The following is an 11,268-nucleotide window of genomic DNA, read 5'->3' on the forward strand; positions in this document are numbered from 1 at the left end:
TTTTGTTATGCATGCATGCCACGTACTATATTTTGATTGGTACGATGATGCCTTTTTTTGTAGTTTCTGTCACTCCGTTTTTTATTCAGCAAGTAAATAAGTAGCTGTGAGGTTGAATATAGGGAACGAGCATATCATAGCCCATCAACTGACATTAGAACAAAGAGCGCTGTTGTATGTGCAGTTCTTCCCAGGACAGGCCAAGCGACAGGCTCAACAGCCCTCCCACGCAGGGTGGGGTCTCCCGTACGACATGACTCACTCTCTCACTCACTCACACACACACACACACGCACACGCACACACTCTATCTCTTTCATTCACACAGTCTTCTACATAAACACAAATGGAAACACATGGGCATACAGATTCCGCACAAACACATAAACACCAACACATGCACACACACATACGCTCTTTGTGTCTCCGTGTCCTTCCTTTCTCAGTGTGTGTGTGTGTGTTTTTGAGTATGGACACAGCACGCAAGCTGAGCATATAGTCTTTTAATGGCACGGACCTCCTCATGTGAACACGAACGGAAACACACACTGCACGCAAAAACTACACGAAAACTGCATGCGCATACACACACACACACACACACAAACAGCCTGCTTCCTTGACTATGGATTTCCTTTCCAGGGAGTCACAGGTGAAAGTGTTTTGTATGGGTCTGCGTGTCTGGCTGTCTGATAGGGAGGGCGAACTTTGTTTTCACTCGCCGTCTGGGCAACAGGCCAGACGAAATAACACTTTTATAGTGCCTGTAGACCCCTCCTTTGTTAGACGGCCCTCACAGGGGCTGTTAAGAGTGTCACATCCTCTCGGCCCGTAAAAAAAAAAAAAAAAACAGGCAGCATTATTACTCAGAGCAACATCCTGGAGTCCGAGTATAGAGCCGATCTGCTCTCCAGGCACCTTGTGCAGATCTAAAATATTGCTGTGTTTAATAGCTGTAGGTCTTTCTATGATGGCATTGGGATACAATCAGCATCAGGGAGCAGATATCACATAATGAGTGCATCAGCTGAGCTGAGCAAAGCCATCAACGTACCCAAGACGAGGCGAATTTGCGGTGGATATCCGGTATCAAATTTCAGAGTGATTGAGACTCTGCGGATTAATTGAATCATGTAATGGCCGGTTGCCTAGCAACGTAAACTGTTATGCAGTAAACAGAAACCAGTCTTCAAATTTGAGCTCTCTCGCTTGCGATGATATCCCATCGTTTGGGCAGATAACAACTTGTGATTTAAGACGGAATTATTGTGATTGGTGATAATATGGGTTCAACCCGAGACATTAAGGCAAGCACGTGGACTTTGCCACGGAAAGTAATAAAAAGCTGATCCACCCGGTGACCCAGTCTCATATTCTATCAGTGATAAGTGATGATTACGTTCTGTGGAAAAAAAAATTTAATCCTAACGAAGTTACCATGAAACCTTCATTATCATGATATGACCTCAACAACAAGAAAAAGAACAACAACAACAACAACAACATGACTGTCTGATTTCTGGACACAGGACCCGGAGCTCAGGTCTTCAGAATGAACATAAAAGCTCTTTCGGTAGAAATACCGCTTTCGAAATGTTTACACAGGATCTGGAGGTGGCGAGTCCAACCTAATAATCATCCTCAGCTCACACCCAGGCAAAACAGAAAATATATACACAAAATCCGAGGCAAATCATTGCTTTTCTTATTTAAACGACTGATTACGGCCTGCGTATCCTCCGAAAGGGTCACATCACACCTACAACCACCTTTTTACCAAGAGCTGATTCTCTAATTTAAATAAACATCCTGCAGATACCAACGGAATAATTCTTTGTTTTGCTTCTTTCTTTTTTTTTCAAACTCAGCCTCCTGTCTGCTCTTTGAGGCCTGTGCCGAGGCTGAAAACACATGCTTCCTCCTCTGTCTCTGGTGTTATTTAAGGAAAAAGGCGCCCTAACCCCTCCTCTCTCTTTTGCGCTCTCTCCCTCTCTCTCTCTCTCTCTCTCTCTCTCTCTCTCTCTCTCTATGCACTGGGATGGGTGTGGTTTTTTCGAAGACAAACTTCTGAATGATTTGTGTGCATGCGTCTCAGTTCCTGAGTGGTTCTAGAGGAGGAGCACGATGCAGAGTAGCGCTCAGGCCCGGCCTGCGTTCACAGTGGAGTAAAAAAAAAAAAAAAAGCATAAGGCTCTGTGCCTTGAGGCTCCTCTGGTTGGATACGGAACTTCTCAGGGCAGCTGGGACCAACCTGAAGCTCCTTCAGCGCCTCGGAGAATACTGTTGTGAGTAAAAAAGTTATACTTATTGGTTATTATTATACTTATGAAGCTGGGAAACTGTCGAGTAGGAACAATGAAGGCCAAATGTTCTTTTTGTAACAAAATTTTCTTGTGACAGAATTGTTTTTTTTTTTTTCGTTTTTTTCGTGTTAAGCATCTCAATTTGTTGGAGGATGTGAATTTATTCGCCGGTTAGAAAGGACAGACCTGCTTTAAGTTAGGCACATAGAATTACCACCGGTGGATTACAACATGGTGATTACTACAAACGTGTTAAACAATCAAGAATTTCTCAGCGTATAAAGTACTATACATGCACAGGTTCAGTTTCGCGCAAAATACTGAAATGTACAAAAAACGAATGGCGAATTAGATCGCACTTGTCGAGCGACTCGAATGTGAGTTGAAAAAAAAAAGTGAAAAACTTCTATTTTTAGACTCAAAATAGTTGGTACTTTAACGCAGGAGTCAAAAAGCAGTAATTCTGTGCTACTTGCCAGATATGATGATGGTTTTGGAAAACTTCACACAGTTCAAAGTGTTGTTATCCCTACGTCATCCAAATGCTTCATTTCCCACCATCGCTATATGATGAAGGCAGGCTTGTGATAGAAGATATTTTCCACTGGTGTTTCACACGCTCTTGCATCTTCCTCATTCTTGTTTTTTTAATCAGCCACTTATTTGGATTGGGATTTTAACCCCAATTACACAGAAAAAAACATGCATAAGGCATGTAGTAACATTGGAAACAGACTTTGACTAAGCTTTGATGTCGAACAAAAAAAGGAATCGAATTGGACAGGCGATGAAACACTTATTAGAAACATATTTCTTTCCCTGAAGCGCCCCCCCACCCCAACCCCCCCTATGCCGTGACTCTGTTACTCAGACACTATTGGACGTGGCACAATCACTCTTGATTTGCTAGGTTTGCATGAGTGCTGTAAACAAAGGAAAGCAATTCGATTTTGACTGCCAAACAAAGGTAAAGGACGAGCAGTGCATTTGCATGTAGGACTGCCAGCCCGGGGGGAAACGCAGAGTACTGACTGAACATGAACAAAGGAACAAACATCGTTCAAATTGTCTCCCATTTACAGCAACTTTGAGGTTCAGAGTGTTCGCTGCCATGACACAAAGCACCTGGAATAAACCATTCTGAAGAAGGTGAACAAATAAACAACCCTAATTTCATTCAGAGAGAGGCTTTGAGAATGGGCTGCGCACTGCTGCTGTCTGCTCTCCACCACGTCCTGGCAAAGGGAAAGGAAGTAAGCCATCTTTTCCACCTGACATCACTGACGTGATTAGAACAACACCGGGACTGAAGTTCTGCTCTCATTTATGTAGCATTGGCCCAGTACCACATCTCTCCTTACAGTATATATATAAAACCTTCAACAACAAAAAAATAAAAAAGGAAAAAAGGTGAATGTCCTGAAGAGTTGTTTTAATGCAAAAAAAAAAAAAAGTAAATTTTATTGCATTTTCAATTTTTCTGGAAATAAAATAATTCTATAAAGTAATGTACAACAATGTAACATGGAGGTTTTGTCGTTTTTCAGAGGCAGCGCCGATGTGGTGACGTGTTTCTTTAACGGCCTGCATACAATCATGGCTTCCAGCTGAAAACTTTATTGAACATTTAAATGGTTGCAAATTTTTACAAAGGTTTTAGTCGAAATTGAGATATTTCAGTTTCCTTAATAATCTTTTTTTTCACAAGTGTAAAGGTCGTTTGAAAAAAAAATTCATCTAAAGTAGAGCAGTTCAATTCAAGCTATAATAAATTCATTGACTGTTTATGAAGGTCATGTGAAAATATATTAAAAGAGTAGACATATTTTTTTTTATTTGTATTGAAAATTTAATGAGAAAACATTTAAATAATAAATGTTATGTATTTTTAAAAAACGATTTTATTTAATCTTTATAATAAAAAATCCCCATTTATTACTAATATTACATTTATCCTGTAACACCAGTCACATTCTTGCTATTATATTTATATATTTATATAACAAATTATAAAAATCCCATCATAATAAATTATAACAAAATCCTTTGGAGTTTAGGAAAACATATACATTTTTGTTAAACATAAATTGATATAAATTAAATAGATTTTAAAAATAAATTGAAGCCAAATAAAATTCTTTTGCATTGTTTTGCGTCTTAATATGTCCGTATCCATGTCTAAAGGAAATTTAAATCATGTTGGTATTGATAAATTCGAATTGTACTCAAGATAGTATTCCCTAGCTGAAGTGCATATATGTTTGTGCGTGTGTGTGTGTGTGTGTGTGTGTGTGTGTGTGTGTGTGTGTGTGTGTGTGTGTGTGTGTGTGTGAGACCAGACGGAAATGACTGCACATGGCAGAACATTTTTATGAAATATGAAACGGAGATGACATCATGAACATGCACATTAGAACAAATCATGATCTAATTTAGATTAAGATTTTTTTTATTTTGAATATCAATTCAGCAAAAGTTACAAGAAAAAATAAGGAAACGGATATATATTGCATATTAAAAAAGACCATAAGAAATATTGTTTCTATAGACAATAAATAGATGGGCAAAGTGCGAAATTCTGAATTTCAGCTCTCACAGGGCTTCCAGCTTTGAAGTGCCTATAAATAATATAACAAAAAAAAAAAAAGCTCATAATACATTTTTCGCTGTTTCTTTTTTGCTCATATTTTAGTGTATGTCAAAATGAACCAGCGGGGAAAAAAACGAAAAGAAGCAGTTTCCAAAGCACTTTTACTATATTTTCCAGACCCAATAAAACTCTTACTCTCCTGACTTGGATCCAGTTGGGAAAGAAGGGCTTCAGTCACTGCATCTTAGCTTCAACCCTTTCTGTCCACACCACATGAACTTTGTATATAAAAATCAATGTATTATAATATTTTGGTATAAGAAAAAAGCGTGCGATGTCAAACATGATGTCTACTTCAATATATCCATTTTCATTCGATGAATAACTTATAACTTACTCACAAAATCATACTCATGCTAGCAAGATTCCACTTTCTTCGTCTTTTTTTCACAAAATTCTTTTTTTTTTTCTTGAACCTGTTTTTGATCAGAAAAGAAAGTGCATTTAGTCAGAGGCCAGTACTCGCTGTTTCCTTCTATTGTACCTTATCTCCAGCACAGTCGTTCTGTTTGTGCTGCATAGTAAATAATTTTCAGACTTGCTCTGCTTCCTGATCAAGCTGCAAGGCCAAAATGCCTGTCCGACATGTGCTGAAAGACTTTTCTGTGAACGCAATTTGATGAACATGCTCAGCCTTTGTGCAATTATTATCTTTATCTCCAGCTCTACGAGTTCTTTTTTTTTTTTTCGGCATTAAATTATTTGAGCGAATGATTGAAATGCCATTTCCGTTGTTTTTCTTGAACATGCAGGTCTTTATGAAATATGTACAACAGCATACTATACTAAACATCAAATTATACTATATGCATTTATGAATGCTTACATAAAAATTTTGTAAGAGGCTTTCCTATGAGAATTTCCTATGAGATAAATTCTTTCAATTTTTGTCCTTTAATGTGTCCAGTTCACATTAATCATTAAATTAATAAAGTAAAACCAGCAATCGATTTCAGTCTATGTTTTTGTTAGAGCCTGGAGATGAGTAGATATAACTGCAAAGCAAAATTTCTATGATAATATAAAATCCTGGCATGTAGCACTCCAGCCCTCTGGACAAACCGGATGTCTTGTACTGATTATTTCCAGAATACTCTCATTATCACTGGATCTGGAAGCTCATGTACAGAGGGGAAAAAACTTCAGTAACGAGTGTTGTGTCTGTAACTCAAGACGTATGAGTTGAGTATGGGCTGCTGTGAACTTTTTGTCCTAGCATGCCCCCTGTGTCTGTGTGAGAACATGTGTGTGTGAGAATTTGAGGTGCTTGCTTTTTTGTTTGGTTCTGTTTTGATTCTCACCTAAACTCAAACTGATCATTACTGCGTGTTGTTACTGTGTGTCTGCGTCTGGCTTTGTCTCACCACCAGTAACCCTTTTCCCCTTTTTACCAGACACACACACTATGTTGTTTGCACTCAGGCTAGGGGAACTCGTCCACCCGCTTCCAATCATGCACTGCCTGCCTTTGTCCACTTAAGTGCTTCCTCCGTGCTAGGACAAGGGGCGTTGATGTAAGGGGAGCTTGTCTAGTCATGTGTCCTGGTCTGTCCCTTGAAGTTTTGTTTATCGAAAAACAAGGAAGCAGAATCAGCACAAACCCTGTTATACTGCGCCTGCAACAGCTTCGTATCCTGTGCAAGGTCAAAATTATGGAGAGCCAGTGTTGCTCTCAATTGCTGGTAATTCTTTGACATCTTGCAGCAATGGAATATATCACATGGGTCAAGTGAACAAAAGCAAAGAGCCTCCATCCCTCCTCAGCTGTTACATCTTAATTTCACGCTTTTGTGTAAATGGAAAATGTGGCAACCAGAGATCGAGATTCAGGTTGCTTGTGATTTCGCAAAGCTTTATTCTTGTTGCACTGGAGGACTGGAAAGATATCAGTAAAGTAGCTAACAGGCTGGAGAGAAAAACTCTTTTTATTTTTGTAAAATCCTAAAAGATGGTAATCATTTCAATCCAAATGAATATGTATTTCGGTAATGAACGCTGCATATTTTATATGTCTAATGTACAAATGTGTGTGGGTATTCGTTATGGGTTTTTTCGTATTGCACTTTTTTTGGAGTCATTCATTTAAGTTAAAACTACACTGAAACAACAATCTTACTTCTGTAGGCACACTAAAAACACAAATGTGAGTAGAGCAAAAGCCATGGATAAAAAAAAATAAAAAAAACTCCACTCTCACTGACATTTACACATCGAATACTTTCATTCCAAATTTAGATATGACAAACAAGGTTTCAAGTTGCACTTACTACTTACTAACGTGGAGACGTGGATTTTTCTAAATTTCCTGCTTTTGATTAAAATATAAAAGTGACAATGCTTAAATAGAGAATATTATACTCAAAATTCTTAATAATAATGACATATAATAATGATTATATGTAAAATGTATGTAAGATCCAGACAACTATCCAACATACTGTAATTTTTTCCGAATAGTTGTCTGGATCTTACATTAAAAATGTGTGTATATATAGCTGTTTGACTTATATGGCTCAAAAGTGTGCGCATGGTCTGTCTTTAGACATGTAGTGACAGGAGAGAAGTGTGTGAAGCATTAATAAGTTATGTTGAAGTCCGTATAGCCAGTGCTTTTCTCAGTAACCTCTTGACATATTAAGCTGCGGGAGAGATCCGACATATATTTCTGGCAACTTTATCGTATGAGTAAGACCAAATCTCACTTTTCAATGATAATGTTAGCGGCTTTGTGGCTAGTGACTCATGCTAAAACGACACCTTTATCTTGTAGCTGTCAGACAATGACATGTGCTCCTGAAACCGATGAAAAGCTGGATGGCTGGAGTGAAATCAGTTATTGTTTTTATTTTCCTTCCATAATTATATGATTTTGTGATGCTATGTTGTGTGCAATTAGTCGCATATGCAGAACTTTGCAGCAAAAATAAGAAAAGAAATTGTTAAAGATAAAAGTATAAAAAATCAGCAAACCTCAGACTTTTGATGTGGTAGTTGTGCGTGTTGACAAATTTTTCTTTGTCACACCAAATCACATAATATAACGTGCCAGTTATATGTGACGGTTAAAATGTTTAATTGCTTTTTTTTCTGAACAGAAAGTCTGTTCCTTTTTTCAAAGAGGTCCCGAAATGGAGAGACTTGTTTATTCTGGACCGCATCTCCTTATTTCCTGCTCACACCATTTCACGGCAGTGGAATAAATATTTTGAGAGGCTGTATTTGCTCTTTCGGCTCGCCTAGAGGGGAAAAAACCTAATAGCCAGCATTCATTAAGCTTTGGTCAATTAGGAATGATATTACTTGTGCATACATGGTTAGTATACCTGCCAAATTAATTTAAATCACCCTAACGAAATATTATTCATTCTCCTGTCTTGCTTGCGATCCCATTTCATCTATTTAATGTTGATCTGTTATGTGTCATTTCTGTTGCTAATTGCCAATGTTTAGATATCTTCTTATTATACTGTATATAACACTGTATTACACTGTTATTTTTACTGTTCCACTTAAAAATTCATCTTTTTTTTCCCCTGACTATTCGATTAACTAGTTTAAGTATAAAGGTACTGCAGAGCTTCCTGACTTAATAACTGTATTCATCTTTTTATTTTTGACCGCCATGTTCCCAAGACGTTTACACAACCAATTATTTGTGTGTCATTCCTCCAAATGTTCTTCCATATTCTAAGCAAAGTATGTTTTATCATGCATGTTCAAATGGACTCATTATTATTATTTCTTTTACCTTTTCAGATCTGCTCCATCTTGTTAGAGAACATCTGGAGAAAATATCTGGAGAGCTTCTAAAAGGGAGTGGACTTTGAAGAAAAGAGATGCAACGTGTCATTTGGGAAAGTAAGGCTGTTGCAATGTGTTGTTGTTGTGTGTTTTTTTTTTTTTTTTTTGGTTTTGTTTTGCTTTGTTTTTAGTTGTTTTTTTTTCTTGTGTGTACTGTGCAATATTGAGAAATTAATTCGGTCAGCACATAGGAACATATCTGCGCTTTACTTTAGTGTATTTCAAAGAAACCACCATTAGCATACACTACAGACTGAAGCATCTTCCAGGCTCTTAATGTGGCCCATAACACAATTACGCACAGGCTACGCTGATGAGAGACAACTACATCTAAACAGCTCCACATGCATAGGGCAATGGCTGACTTTAGACATGATGCACATTAGTGTAGTGAGCTTCTCTCTCTCTCTCTCTCTCTCTCTCTCTATGTTGAAATAATTAAATAATAATAATAAAAGGTCTGGGAATATTACAGCAGATTTGACTGAATTATAAATTCCATTATTCAACCATAGGCCAGGTTAATTATGCGCTGCAGCTAATTGAAAGTTTCAGTGATGGTTCTTTTCACCTGAGTGACAAACATTTCCAAAGCTGCTCATTTGTGATGTGAAAGGAGTTCTCTTGTCAGCGCTGAGAATGCTTGGTGGTGAGGCAAACGTCGGGTCCGCTGACACACATGCACACACGTTGCCAAGCTGTCAGAAGGTCACGCAAACACAGGACACTAAGGCTCTATTGAGCATGTGTTTTCTCAGGTGAGTCTAGGCAAACGAGTAAAATGTGAAAGATGACACTGTATCATGTGCATTCGGATGCTTGTGTGTGTGTGTGTGTGTGTGTACGTAATTAATGGGTGATGACTGAAGCCAAGTCGTTTTCCTCTTGCTCTCTCTCTCTCTCTCTTCACTGGGGCAGCTGGAGGGATTCCTGGCAGAGTGATTTGGGACTAAATCAGAAAATCACATTGCCAGGGATTTCCAACCAGCTGCAGGCCACTCGCTTCAACAAGAAAATTTCATCTCACATCCTCTAATGTCCTCTACCGTATTTACATTGATCCTAAATCTCTCTTTTTTTTGTCTTATTTTGCTTAAAAAAAAAAAAAAAAAAAAAAAATGAGGCTGTAAAGATGCCTCTTTAAGCTACTCACGAAGCCCGAGCAGGAATAAACACCAACGGAGGAAGGCCAAATCAATCCAACATTCTGAACATACAGTAAATGTAGATTTCAAACAGAGCACTAAATGCCTTTCATTTATTTCAAAGCATAAACATCAGTCTCCGACTGATGACTGCGGTTTTATGAATTGGAACGGGCTACAGGACTTTGGTGCCATGCAGACGTATGTGGGACCGCAGTATAAAGAAGACTGTGGCTTCTGTACTCGAGGTGGTCTTTGAAACCTACACGTGGAAAGAATTGGAATTATCACCATCATACTTTGATGCATAAGCGTATGTCGAAAGGAAAACGTGTTAATAAGTTCTTTAGGCACATGGATATGGTTCTGATTGAGTGTAGAATTTTAAAGGCTTTAGATTTATTAGTATTTGGAGAAGGAATGAGGCGAAGAAAAACAAAAACTTTGCAATGTGTTGAATGGGATATTTTATTGGTGTTGTAAAAAAAAAAAAAAGTCACTGCCATACTTTGATGCATTTTATTTTATTTTATTTTATTTTATTTTTTACCATCGCATTTCATCCTAAATTGACTGGTTGATATTTTTCCCCAGTGACCTCCATTTTAGAGGAGCGAATTATCCCAGGAACCACTTCCAATCATTGTTAAAATGTAATAATGTGTATACGAGTGAAAACAAGCTAAAACGGCCACTCTCCCCATTCAGGCTGTGCCAGTGACCAACATCTGCGATCTTTGGGCTGCGCTGTGGTTGAAGGCAGAAAAACAAGAACAACAGCAATAAAAGAAGACTTAGCACAAGCACATGAACTCACAAGAAGAATGCCTGGCTCAGATAAGGTGGTGCGTCACTCTGTGATGTTTCGTGAGGTGCAGGACTTGGCTTGCTTTGTGAACAGATCCGGGAAAAGGCCGTGTTCACAGTGGCTAAGTTCCGCTCCTCTGAGGCTTATTCTCAGAACGGCTGGAATCCAGTAATCCAGGCACCATGTGTATACAGTCTCCAAGAGTACTGACCCAAGGTAAGCTTTTCTTGTCATAGTTGAATGATCATTTTTAAACAAATGGGAAGGAAACTGATCCTAGATCGGCATTCTGTCATTGTGAGAGTTTGTAAACACAGGCTTAGGGTGCCAGCTTTCATCTCTCGCCAGGATGATCTGATTAAGTGGGTTTTTATCCATAGGAATATGCACGTGCTGAAGGACATATAGTGACTTTGTATAGGCTGAGACATGTTTTTTAGGTCCATAGGCAAAAAAAACAACCTCAAATCAAATATTAGAACAGTATAGCATGAACACTTTCATGTGTAAGGCCAGGTCTCTGTTTACAGAAACACAAATGGGCTGACCTACCCAAAAAAA

At 38.3% G+C, this 11,268-nt stretch overlaps 1 long non-coding RNA gene across 1 annotated transcript; it reads left to right on the top strand.

Moving 5' to 3' along the window:
• Positions 1-2,131: 2,131 nt before the first annotated feature.
• LOC128530175 (uncharacterized) lies at positions 2,132-10,758 on the top strand. Its single transcript, XR_008361118.1, has 3 exons — positions 2,132-2,285; positions 8,710-8,811; positions 10,608-10,758. It is a non-coding gene; the product is annotated as an uncharacterized LOC128530175 (long non-coding RNA).
• Positions 10,759-11,268: the final 510 nt, after the last annotated feature.

The sequence above is a fragment of the Clarias gariepinus genome, chromosome 1, assembly GCF_024256425.1.
Source record: "Clarias gariepinus isolate MV-2021 ecotype Netherlands chromosome 1, CGAR_prim_01v2, whole genome shotgun sequence".
NCBI classification, from domain to species: Eukaryota; Metazoa; Chordata; class Actinopteri; order Siluriformes; family Clariidae; genus Clarias; species Clarias gariepinus.